The 13,061-nt window shown below is 40.8% G+C and overlaps 1 long non-coding RNA gene across 3 annotated transcripts in view; it reads left to right on the plus strand.

Moving 5' to 3' along the window:
• LOC125935498 (uncharacterized) overlaps positions 1–13,061 on the plus strand; it is an 80,561-nt gene that overhangs the window by 6,828 nt on the left and 60,672 nt on the right. For all 3 annotated transcript variants that reach the window (XR_007461697.1, XR_007461696.1, XR_007461695.1), the window contains exon 2: positions 12,656–12,936. This is a non-coding gene — a long non-coding RNA (uncharacterized LOC125935498). The remainder of the gene's footprint in view (positions 1–12,655; positions 12,937–13,061) is intronic.

Raw genomic sequence — 13,061 nt, forward strand, 5'->3', positions numbered from 1 at the left:
TAGTGTTCCCCTGTTAAGTAAACTGTTGCTTTCCATTTTGAGGATGTATCCATTAATTTCCATTTTACTGAATGTCTTGTCTTTAATTGAGAGTAAATATTTAGTCTTATCAAATGCATTTTCAGTACTTATAAAGTCATATAATTTTATATTTAGAACTATTGATATGATTTATAATGACTCTTATTAGTGGATTTTCTAACATTAAACTTCATTTCCATTTCTAGAATAAACTCCATTTGGTCACAATATATTATTCTTCCAATATGCTTTTTTTAAGTTTATTTTAAGAGAAAAAGAGAGCGTGAGAGTTGGGGAGGGGCAGAGAGTGAGGGAGAGGTTGAGAATCCCAAGCAGGCTCTGCACTGATAGTGCTGCCAATGCAGGGCTAGAACCCACTAACTGAGAGATCATGACCCCCACTAAAACCAAGAGTCTGATGCTCAACTGACTGAGCTAACCAGGTGCCCTCTTCCCAAGTGCTTTTAGATTCTATTTACTAAAATTTTATTTAGGATTTTTGCACTGATATTTGAAAATGATACTGTCCTATTTTTTTCATTGTTATTATACTTTGGTTTTAGTGTACTTATATTTGCTTTATGAAAAGAAATTGTAAGTTTTTATTCTTTTTCTCTTTTTTTTAAGTTTTTTTCTTTTAAGGGAGAGAGAATGAGAGGGGGAGGGGCAGAGAGAGAGGAGAGAGAATCCAAAGCAGGCTCCACACTCCACACTGCCAAATTACTTTGACAAAATTCTATATTGAAATTAATATTTATTATATTTTGTATAATACTACATCCGTATATATTTATCCATAATATTATTTTTATTCAAATTATTTTATGCACATTAGTCCCTTTTGGTTTTCTACTTTTAGCATTCTGATAAAATTGTACATTTCATACATGTTTTAAATTTATTTGCATAAAACTGTATAAGATATTCTCTTATGGTATTTTGTATGCTTTTTTTAAATTTGTTTTTTACTTTCCAATGTTTGTGTGAATCTTTCCCTCCCCCTTGTAATTTTTTATTTTGGGTGTTTGTACATTCTCTCTCTCTCTCTCTTTTTTTTTTTTTTTTGAGATTAGTTTGTGGCTTAACTAATTTATTGAATTTTTTCTTTTTTTATGTTAATTTATTTTTGAGAGACAGAGAGTTGGAGGAGGGCAAAGAGAGGAGACAGAGGATCCAAAGTGGACTCTGCACTGATAGCAGAGAGCCCAACATGGGGCTTGAACTCATGAAACATGAGATCATGACCTGAGCCAAAGTTTAATGCTTAACTGACTGAGCCGCCCAGGTGCCCCGAATTTTTTTCTTTTTTTCAAGCTTTTATTTAAATTCCAGTTAGTTAACATGATTGAATTTTTTCTAAGAATAAGCTTATTTATTAATAAGTTCCACTATAGTTTTGTTATTTTAACTGATTAATTTCTGTATTTATCTTTATTAAATTTTCCTTTTGCTTTCCTTTGGCTTATTTTAAAAATATTTTTCTAGTTTTTTAAGCCAGTTTAATCCATTTCTTTTTCTTTCATTTATGTTGATATAATTATTTAATGAAATGAATTTTTCTTTGAGTACTACTTTAACTGTACTCAGAGATCCTTCTATATGGTATGTTCATTATTGTTGTTTTCTAGAAATTACGCAATTTTGAATTTATATTTTCCCTTTGATTATAGAGTTATTTAATATAGACCCCCATATATATCCAAAGAGCACAATTTTTGTTTTCTGAACATGTTATAAATGTCAATGATTCTTGTGTCATTATTATAAAATGCTATCTGCATTATTTTCACTATGGTAATGAGGTCTGGTTTGTGGCCTAATATATAATCTTTTGTGTGTGTCTAAGTGTATGTGTATGAATATTCCAGAGCACTCGAAAACATAGTATGTTTTCTATTCTCAGAGGACAATGTTTGATCCCTATCAATAACATCTGCCTTGTTCATTGTGTTGCTTGGACTTCTAGATCATCATTTAATTGTGACCACTTGATCTGTTCTGGATTGGGAAAGGTAAATCAAAGTCTTTTAGGGGCACCTGTGTGGCTCAGTTTGTTAAGGGACTGACTCTTGATTTCAGGTCAGGCCATGATCTCATGGTTCCTAACGATCAAGCCCCAAGTTGAACTTCCAGGCTAACAGCACAGAGCCTGCTTGGGATTCTCTCTCTTCCTCCCTCTCTCTCCCCTCCCTTGCTCTCTCTCTCCCTCTCTCAAAATACATAAAATAAACTTTAAAGAAAAAAAAAAGTTCTTCTGTTATTAGTGTGTCTCTGTCTAAATCTCTTTATATCTCTATAGTTTCTATTATATGAAAGTTCTTGCTATATTACTTAATGCATAAATATTCATAACTTAAATTTTTATAGTGAATTGTAGTCCTTAGCTACAAAGATTACTTCTCTTTATCTTGCTTAAAGCTTTTTGCCCTGAATTTTATGTTGTCAGATATTAAGATTTTTAATGTTTATAATTTTTTGGTATGCCTTTCTTTGCCCATCCATTTATTATTAGCCTTTCAGAATCATTTTATCTTAGATGTGTACAGTTTAGAGTTGGATCGAACTTTGAATTCTATTTTGAAAACTATTTTTAAAAAATGAGTTATGGGGTGGCTGGGTGGCTCAGTTGGTTAAGCGATTGACTCTTGATTTCGGCTCAGGTCATGATCTCACAGTTGGTGAGCTTGAGCCCCACATCAAGCTCTGTGCTGACAGTGCAGAGCCTGCTTGGAATCCTCTGTATCCCTCTCTCTGCTCCTAATCTGCTCATGTGCTCTCTCTCAAAAATAAATACATAAACGCTTAAAAAAATAAAATTAAAAATTAAAAGATGAATTAAACTCATTTATAGTTATTGAAATGACAGATATATTTGTTCTCAATTGTGTCATTATTTTATGTTGGTTTTCATAATGCATTTTTGTATTTCCCCTTTTTCTTAATGTAGTTTTGCTATTAGGAAGTTTTGTATTTTTATTCTAGAAGTTATCTATGTAAAATACACTTCATCCATTTTCTTTTGGCACTGTATCTTTTGATTCCCTACCATGAGCAAAATAAAATTATCTTGTAATCCAATCCTTCCCCCCCCATCATATAATCATAGGATTATCAATTTTAGTGTTTGTATTAAATATGCTTACGCTTCTACTTGATTTAGAAACTTTAAATACTATCCTGTGAATCCATTGACTCGAGGCAATTCGTAAGCTCATTCTTATTCCTATCTTCTCTCCAGAAATTTCTACATTAAGGCATGTAACATTTGAATTCTGACCTGTCACCCTGATTTCTATATTTGTTTTACTCTTATGTCTATAGTTAGATGCATTCCATACTCAAGGAAGGTCCTTTTACCCTGATTTAATCAGGCTTGCCACGTGATGTTAAGACTGCTGTTTTATGGTTCTAGTGGGTTCTTCAGAAAGGGCTCATGAAAATAATATTCCCTGATTTCTTACATGTTTTAAAATGTTTTTCTCTAACCTTGGGGCACCTGGGTGGCTCAGTTGGTTAAGCATCTGATTCTTGATTTCAGTTCAGGTCATGATCTCACGGTTGAGCCCCTAGTCAGGCTCCAAGCTGGGTGTGGAGCCTGCTAAAGATTCTCTCTCTCCCTCTCTTTCTGCCCTTCCCCCCGGCTTGCTCTCTCTCTCTTTCAAAATAAAAAATATATAATTATTTTTAAAAATATCTGTAAGCTTTATACTTGAAGATCAGTTTGGTGGATAGAATTCTTGGCCCATACTTTTCTTCCTTTGAGTGTCTTGCTGGTGTTGTTCCACTGTTGCTGGTAGCAGTTTTTACCCTAGAAATGTGGTGGAGGGGTGGAGAGGTGGGACCAAGGAAGCTCTCTCTGTTATCACAGTGATGGATCTCAAACATGACTTCTGTGAGAAGTCACCTCCTCTAGATTTCAGTTTGGTTGAGGAGAGCTTCTCTGTCCATTTGTCTCCCAGAATTTTTTACAGCCTTTGTTTCTAAGAGTACTTTTAAAAGTACCTCTCTCCCCCATAGTGCTTTCCAAGAGTTTCTATCATCCCCAGCAATCTTGTTTTGTTTAATTTAGGCCTTGTCCTTGTAGTTCCCTTTCAGAGTAGGATCCTCCCCTTCTGGAAGGGAATACTTGCTGGAGAAGCTCTATTTTCCCTCCTCACTCAAGAAGTTTGACCAGATATTCTGCTTTTTTTCATCTTTAGCAACATTTTTCTTTTTTTTGTAAGTAGGTTCCAACGAGGATCTTGAACTCCCGACCCTGGTACCAAGACCTGAGCTGAGATCAAGAGTCGGGTGCTTAACCCCAGCTGAGCCACCCATGTGTCCCTGTCTTTGGCAACTCTTATCAACACTTTGGAGGTTGTATTTTTCTCCAGGTTTCACCAAATACATAGTTGGCAGATTTGTTATTATCCTTGTTGAGGGTGACAGTTCAAAGCCAAAACACTTCTGTGTTCCTTCTGCAATGGGACGTTCCCCTACTTTTAAGTTATGATAAAAAATTTTAGTCAATGCCAACATGACTTATCCTTTCAACTGAACTTCTGTGGATATCCAGGTTTGTTTGTGTTTCCTTCTGATAAACTTCTAGAAGTGAGGTTCCTGGTTCAAAAGAGCCTGCACAATTTTTTTTCTTATTTTTTTTTTTAATGTTTATTTTTGAGAGAGAGACAGAGAGACAGAGTGCAAGGAGGGGAGGAGCAGAGACAGAGGGAGACACAGAATTTGAAGCAGGCTCCAGTCTCCCAAGTTGTCAGCATGGAGCTCAATGTGGGGCTTGAACTATGAGATCATGACCTGAGCCGAAGTCAGATGCCGAACCTACTGAGCCACCCAGGTGCCCCTTGAACACGCACACTTTTAAAGCATTTACTGTATTTTGCCAAAGTACATAGTAGAAAGTTTGTGCCTAAACTTGTACCAGCCACAGGCTTCCTTCGTCTTTAAAGCCATTGCGTAGTTATTGCAATCACAGCTCTCACATTCTTGAATTTCCATACTCTCCTGAGCAAAATCTTTCTTCTTTTTGTGTAGCCTCCCACTTTATGACTGATGTGCTGAAAACCCCCAGCCTAGGGCCCCGGCACAGGAACAAATATCTGGAGAAACAGCAAGTTACTTACTATTAAGAACACTTTAAACTCTTCGATTCTGATTTTGGTCTTGAAGAGGGGGACCAATGCAACAGGTTAAAACACTCCTGGAAATGGCTCAAAAAGGCCTCCTGAGGGTGGTCAGATGAGAGCACTGAACTACAGACACCAGGGTTTTCTATTTCTTCCCACCACACGTAAGCTCAGCAAGTAACCCAAGTTTACAGTGGTTCTGGAAGTGTCAAGGGGAAAAGCTTACTTATTTTCCCCTCTATACCTGACAAAACTGTTTTAAAGTAGCCAAATGGACTGGAGAAGCAGTTTTACTCTTGCTTATCCTACCTTGGAAAACCTGAAAATGTAGATGCATTTAAAATATCAAGTGGAGAGAGCTCTCAGAGCTCTTCAAGCTGGCTTCCCAGCATCTGCAGAAAAGAAGGTTTTACCAGCCCAAAAGCTGGGAAACATTAAAAGCTTTGAAACCTTATGATTCGAGGCTATTAAAGAAGTTTCTAAATTCTGAATATTCCTCTCCTATGGCCTCTCCAGTATCCTGACTCGCCAACAGCCCAGGGCTTCCACAAGAACAAATAATATGCAAAACTTTTTTTAGTCTACTTATGATAATTGCCTCAAATTAACATCACAAGGCAGTGGAAATTACATTCCCCAAAGGCTTCCTACTGCAGGAAGTTACTGTGCAAAGGTAACTGAGAGGTAGTAACATTAAAATCAGGTTAGCTTCTGTTGTGCAAAAGTTTGTCTGTTAATCCATTATTTATATTCATATAAGATGGTGTTTCTGTATCTAGATGCATGAATATTTTAATCTGTTGTAAGTGTAAGCTTAAGGTTTTTTTCTATTGAATTAGACTCGTCTCTCTGCCAGAGACCATAAAGTTGATGTTCTTAAAACAGCGATCTAGCGGCTGGTTTTACCTAACCAAATGAATTTTCAGCATTCAGATCACAGAAAGTTACAGTTCTTGCTATTTTGTACGCCTCAGGCCATACCAGGAGTTCAGTCTGAATGCCTCATTTCAAGCACACATTGATGAACTAGTGCTCACCAGGAAGGAGATGGAGGAGGGGAGCTGGAGACCAGGTGGCATATGGCAGCAGAGGACACAATTGTGAGGACTGCCTTCAGATCCTTGAAGGGCTATTTTGTAGAAGATAGCTCATTCTTTGCTTTTCAAGGCAGGCATAGGGCCAAAGATTGAGAGAGCTATATGAAGTCAGATTTCATCTTTAAATAGAAAAACTTTAAACAATTATAGTTGTCTGAAAAGTAGAAAATACTTGCTTGGGTTGAACTGAGCTCCCAGTTATCTCACATCTACAAAAAATTCATGATTGACCAAGATACATAATTAAGTATTTTACCATTAACAAAAAATATATGGCCACAGCTATTTGTTTTTAGAAAGCTTTGAAAATGCTTAAGCAAGGCGAACTCTTTTGTCATTCTCACTGCTAGTTTTGTAGAATAGGACCCTATAGCTAATAATCTTAATCCCAGACAAATTTCTGAAAACTGCTGCCTGCCTGGCTGCCCTTGACCTCTACTCACATAGGAATAATTAATAGCAAAACAAAAACGCTTTATGTTTTGTGTTCTTCCTCAGATTATAGCTGATTTTCTTTATATACATTTATGTATTTCCAAATTTTATGTTTTCATATTCCAGAGATGATTTTAGCTGCAGGAGGACTCGCATATCCTTAGTGTTACTTCTGTTAACCCCAAAGAACACTTTCCCCAGCACAAAAGGGAGAAAATGATTAGCTTCCTACCATTAGTTAGTGGTGGTGGAGACTCTCCCCATGGTTCAAGAAAAAAAATCCTCCTTTGAGAGAAACTCTTAAGTAAGCACACTACAGACAAGATTGGGCATCCGTGTAAGAATTTGCTTAAGAGACAGTTTTTGTTTTGGGGTTTTATTTTTAAGTCTCTACACCCAACATAGGACTTGAACTTACAATCCCAAGATCAAGATCGATGCTTTAGAGGCTGAGCCAGCCAGGCGCCGTAAGAGCTAGTTTTTTAATAAAAAGGAAGAAGGATGAAGTGTGTGGTCCCACTCCTGAATTTAGATAAATTGAAGTCACTTCTCATCCTGCCCACCCCCTCTCTGGTGAGAAAATGCTGCGGGAGGGATGATGACCACCGCCAGGAGCCCTAGGCCCAGCTCCCAAGCCATGAGGGACAAATAGAGGGAGAAGTTCCAGGCTTTGGGCCCATGGGGGACCCAGCTGCCAGTCACAGGGCAAGAACTGCACTTCTTTAATATACTTCTTTAATATACTCACAGACTCTGTGTTGGCACCATGCCATACACATCTTGACTGTGTAACAAATCACTGCTCAGCATCTGACCAGGTAGTTTTGTTAGTTTCTATACCTGTCTCCCGCACTGTGAATATTAATTGCAGACGAACTTTCTCATTCCGCTGTCTAGCCCTAGGCCTAGCCTGTGGGATAAGCAAAAGGAGAGGCCACATTTTAGAATGACAGATTTAGTGAAATAAAAGTACTGAACACCTGACTAAATTTGAATTTCAGATAAACAACAAATCATTTTTTTAGTGTAAGCATATCCCAAATGCATTTTCTGCTGGCCACCCCACCACATTTTCCCATCCATATTTAAGACTTTGAAAGAAAATAAATGAATGCATGGATGAATGAAGAGGAAGATCAACAGGACAGAGAAAATCACAGAGATGTAATTAATGAATATCTGACATGTTTTTGTCCATTGAAAATATTTTCTTTTGATTTTTCTTAAAAAAAATTTTTTTTAATGTTTTTATTTATTTTTGAGTCAGAGAGAGACAGAGCATGAGCAAGGGAGGGGCAGAGACAGAGGGAGACCCAGAATCCGAAGCAGGCTCCAAGCTCCAAGCTGTCAGCACAGAGCCCAACGCGGGGCTCGAACTCATGGAGTGCCCCGCTTTTGATTTCTCTCTTTTTTTAACATTTATTTATTTTTGAGACAGAGAGAGACAGAGCATGAACGGGGGAGGGTCAGAGAGAGGGAGACACAGAATCCGAAACAGGGTCCAGGCTCTAGGCTCTGAGCTGTCAGCACAGAGCCCGACGCGGGGCTTGAACTCATGGACCGCGAGATCATGACCTGAGCCGAAGTCGGCGGCTTAACTGACTGAGCCACCCAGGCGCCCCTTGATTTCTCTCTTAAAAACTTTTTATTTTTTGTGAAAATAATGTATACACACAAAAAGTCAAATAGGACTAAAAGGCGTATCGTGGAAAATAGCAGTTCCCCGGGGCGCCTGGGTGGCTCAGTGGGTTGGGCGGCCGACCTCGGCTCAGGTCATGATCCCGTGGCTCATGGGTTCAAGCCCTGCATCAGGCTCTATACTGACAGCTCAGAGCCTGGAGCCTGCTTTGTGGATTCTGTCTCCCTCTCTCTCTGCCCCTGCCCAGCTTATACTCTCTCTCTCTCTCTCTCTCTCTCTCTCAAATAAATAAAGCATTAAAAATTTTTTTTGGGGGGGGGAGAAGAAAATAGCAGTTCCCTGTCCCACATAAATCCAACCCCAGCCTGATACCCAGAGGTACCCAGTTAAATAAATAAATAATCTCTTTCAGCTGTTTCTGCCAGTTTTAACCACCTCCTCCATTTCTCTAAATAATATGCTTATAGTGTTATTTTGTTGATTTGTCAGTTTTAGACATTATCCATTTTCTTGCAATTATGGGAGATGAGGCTTTGCTTCTTTTATCCACTGCCACCTGCATCCTCCTTCCCTTTCCCCCAGCTTCTCAACGCTGTTTACTACAATCTCTGGTTAAATCAATAATCTGTGTTTACATTACTGTGGCTACGTAAATTTTCTTGGTGTAGCATTTATTTGCTTTCACAGTTTATGTGTCATGGGGTTTGTTTGTTTGTTTGTTATAGGTCGCAATAGCTCTGTGTTTTTTATTTACTCAGTTTTTTTATAAACATATTGCTAACTCTCATAACTGTCTAATAGCCCCTCAATATAATTTTCCACTTGGGCATACTGGTCAGGTAATCTGGCCATCTCTCACCTGAAGTCCTCTATCCTCTGGCTCAGAGGGGAGCTCTTGCCCCTGGGCCTTCTGCCTTACTGTCATCCAGGCTCTCCTTCAGCATCACTATGGGCATCCCTTTGCCCTTTCCTGGGCATGTCTTCCTCATTCTTGGACTATTCTTTTATTTGGGTAGAGATCTTCCTGAGAAAGGGAGTGTGAGAGGCACATTATTTGTGGTCTTTTGGGTCTGCAAACATCTCTTATTCTACCATTTCCCGTAATTAATGGTTTGGGTTTAGATGTCTAAGCTATAACTAATTCTCTTTCAGAGTTCTAAAGGCCTGACTCCATTATCTCCCAGCTTCCAGTGTTGCTGTTGAGTAGTCTCGTGCCATTCTGATCCTCAGTCCTCTCAGTTGACCTGTTTTTCCTCTCTGAGTCCTTTCAGGGTCTTTTCTTTATTATCCCTGGTGTTCTGACATTTCATGGATAATGAACCTTGAAGTAGAAACCTTATTTTCTCTCCCTGAGGATTTTATAGCATTTTTAAAGCTTTCTTCTCCCTGAACTTAGGCATTCTTCCTCTCCTCCCCTTCCCCACATACCTGTCTCTCTTGTCTGAAGCTTTCCTTAAATGTCTGAGGATCTCAGCTATCTGATAATATCTTAGAATTATGCTTTGATCAGCATGCTTAGATGGAACTTGTCAAACAGCAAACTTCCCTGTAGAGGTAGTTGGTCATGAGGTGGCTCTTCCATTGAAGGTTTGTATCCATATCATGTCTGTATCTGTAGGTGTTTCCCTTGAGTTTGCTCAGCTTCTATAGAAGAGGGTTCTTTAGTCTCCATCCTGGGAGTAAGTGCTGTGTCTGGCTGCATGAGGAAAAGGGGCTGGGATTTTACCTTTCGGTATCTAGACTTCTGCTGTTGTCTGTATTCTCTGCACTTTATTCACATCCTCCACACTGCTTGATGTGCTGATCCAAATTCCCCAGTGAGCACCACAGGTGCCCTACAGGAATGGGCAAGGTGTACAACCCCTTTGCCCCTGGGGACTGTGCTCTCACACAGCCTCCACTAGCCCTTCCATTTGCAGCTCTGTCCTCCTTGTCCCCGACAGCTAAACAGCTAGGCCTGCCTCTCCCCTCAGAGCCCCTTTGCAGGAATCAGGCCTTCAACCTCCCCCGGGCTGCCGGCTGCCGGGCTGCTGTGTGACTCACCACTCCTTCCTGTGCTTCCCACCTTCCAAAAATGTGCTTCCATCCTTTGTCTGCTGCTGTCTCCCCGCCTGTTCTCATAGACCTTGTGGATTTGTAACTCTTTTTACTCCTTTATAGTTGTTTTTAGTAGAGTTTTGGGAGGGAGCAGATGGAGATTCATGAGAGGCTCTTTTGCCACATTTACCCAGAAGTTCTTTTAGGGTTCATTTTCACTCTGAAAGCTCTTGAGGGGAACAATTTCCAGACCCCGTTCTGAAAGAATGCCTGCTGTCAGTCAACACAATCACTTTTTATTTTATTTGGGGGTAGGCATTTCTTTATGGGAAAGGATTTCAAAGTCCAAACACACACATTGTTTAATCGTTTTAGTAAAACACTCTTGACCTTTTGAACAAGATCCAAATGCGGTCCTCTGCTTTTGTCTGGGAATGGGGGACAAAAAAGCATGAGAGGCATTTTGAAACATAGCCCTGGCCCCAGTGCTTACCAGACCTGCTCTGTCTCCGACTTGAGTAAAAGCAAGGAGAATGCTGAAATGCCATGTCCTTGGAATCAATCACAAGCCCCACCTCTCCTGCTATCCTGTGTTTACACATTACTACTTATTGGGTTGTATCTGCTGGCTGATCTCCTTTCATCTGCAGGCCACACAAAACTCTCTTCACTTAAAATTGCACACAAGGTACTTGAATCAAGAGGGGCATTTTAGCAATAATTCCTCATTCCTTTTATTGGAGGACTCAGCGTCTTAAGGAGGGTTCACTGTTGTTTCAGTGTGTTCTGCTGTGCCCAGCTGACACCTAAAGTCCAGATAAGCAAAGGAGAGAAAGCAGGGCCAGGAGACTGACTCAGGGAGAGGTGGCTGTATAGGGTGGGGCATGGGGTAGGCAGGAAAATGAGTGGACCAGGATGGAGAGGGCCTTGAACGCCACACTAAGAATTTTGTGCTTTCCTGCAGGCAGTATGATCTACTCAAGGATTTTTAGCAGGAGAATGACATAAGATAAACTATGCTTTAAGAAAATCAAACTGATAGCTGTGGTTGAGAGGGTTGAGAACAGAGAGATGCTGGAGTCTAGGCAGGCAGTTAGACTTAATCCTGGCTTCATAGATCACTGGAAGAGCTGTTTAAAACATCCTGATCCTGGCCTCTACCTTGAGAGATTTGACTTCAGGTGGTCTGGACCAAAGGAGGGAGGCAACCAAGAATCTGTGTTCTTTTTTTTTTTTTAATGTTTATAATTTTTGAGAGAGAGAGCAAGTGGTGGAGGGGCAGAGAGAGAGACAGAGACACAGATTCTGAAGCAAACCCAGGCTCTGGGCTGTCAGCACAGAACCAGGCACAGGGCTCGAATTCATGAGCTGTGAGATCATTGACCTGAGCTGAAGTCAGACACTTAACCAACTGAGCCACCCAGGGTCCCCAAGAATCTGTGTTCTTAAAACATTCCCCAGGTGCAGCACTGAGCTGGAAAGCTATTGTGACAAACCAATAAAGGGGACCAGGCCTCAAACTTTTGAGGCAGAGGAGGAAAGAGATTACAGGGAGGCTGCCACCTGGAGAAGGGAAGGAGGAGAGGGAGAGGGAAGGAGTCCCACCGGATCCTTGACTATTTCAGGGCCTCAGGGGAGGAAGATATGAGGAAGACCATTACTCTGAGCTTGGAGAGCCAAGTGGAAGCTGGTGCCTTCTCACAGGAAAGCTAGGAGAAAGTCAGATTTGGAAGAAGATGGTGACAGGGGACGTTCTGTGTACTAAAGGAGTCTGGGAGTCATGAAGTGCATAGAGTTGAAGAAAGGAGACTACAGTTCACTTCCCACTGGTCACCCAAGTACGTGGACACCCCAACATTCCTCTTTTGCAGGAGTCAGAAAGTGTGGTGGTTCAGAAATTGGGCTCTGGAATCCAGCAGCCCTGTCCCTGTGACTGTGGGAGCCACTGCCTCCTCACCTGCAGAAAGCCAGTGATGGTAGAGTTGACTCCAGTATGGCTATTGGGATGACTTAATGATATGCTGCCTGTGAAGGCTGGGCACAGAGCCTGGCACACAGGGAACCCTCCATAAATGGTAGCAGTGAGTAATACTAAAACATGTGAGCTCACTTCTCAAGCCAGGGAGTCGTAAAGTATTTCATTCAGTGTCTCTCACTTCTGCAGCTGGCGAGCCATAAAATATTTCATTCAGTGTTAGGGGACAAGTCCACAGGAAGGCATGAAACCTTTCATTTGTTGCTACCCGCTCCAGGTGGCTTTCTCTGGGTGTGTTTTTGGTGACTCTTTTGCCTTTTATTTCTAGGACTCCTAAAGAAATGACAGTCCCTTGGCACTGATTTAATTGGAGAGGAGCTCAGATACGGGAGATTATAATTATGACGCCTGAAATGTCAAGCTCTTCAAAAGTCTGCCATTGCCCTCACTCTCACCCTGAACAGCTCTGGGAACCCAAACCATGCAGTCCCTCAGAGCAAGCCCTGGATCTCTCAGCCAGGCCTCACCTGGGAAATCTGAGTGACGTTGACACGCAGGCAGCAGGAAGACTCACAGTGAACTGAGAAGCCTGTGCTGAGCTCAGAAGAGGTGAGTTGATGATCTGCTATTTATAGCCCCACTAAGAGGCTCTGGCCGCCAGCTCCGTGTGAGGCTGCTGGAAATGATGCCTTCACAGAGCTGAGAGCACAAAATGCAATTGGTGATTCATGGGC

Source organism: Panthera uncia, assembly GCF_023721935.1.
Source record: "Panthera uncia isolate 11264 chromosome A1 unlocalized genomic scaffold, Puncia_PCG_1.0 HiC_scaffold_17, whole genome shotgun sequence".
NCBI classification, from domain to species: Eukaryota; Metazoa; Chordata; class Mammalia; order Carnivora; family Felidae; genus Panthera; species Panthera uncia.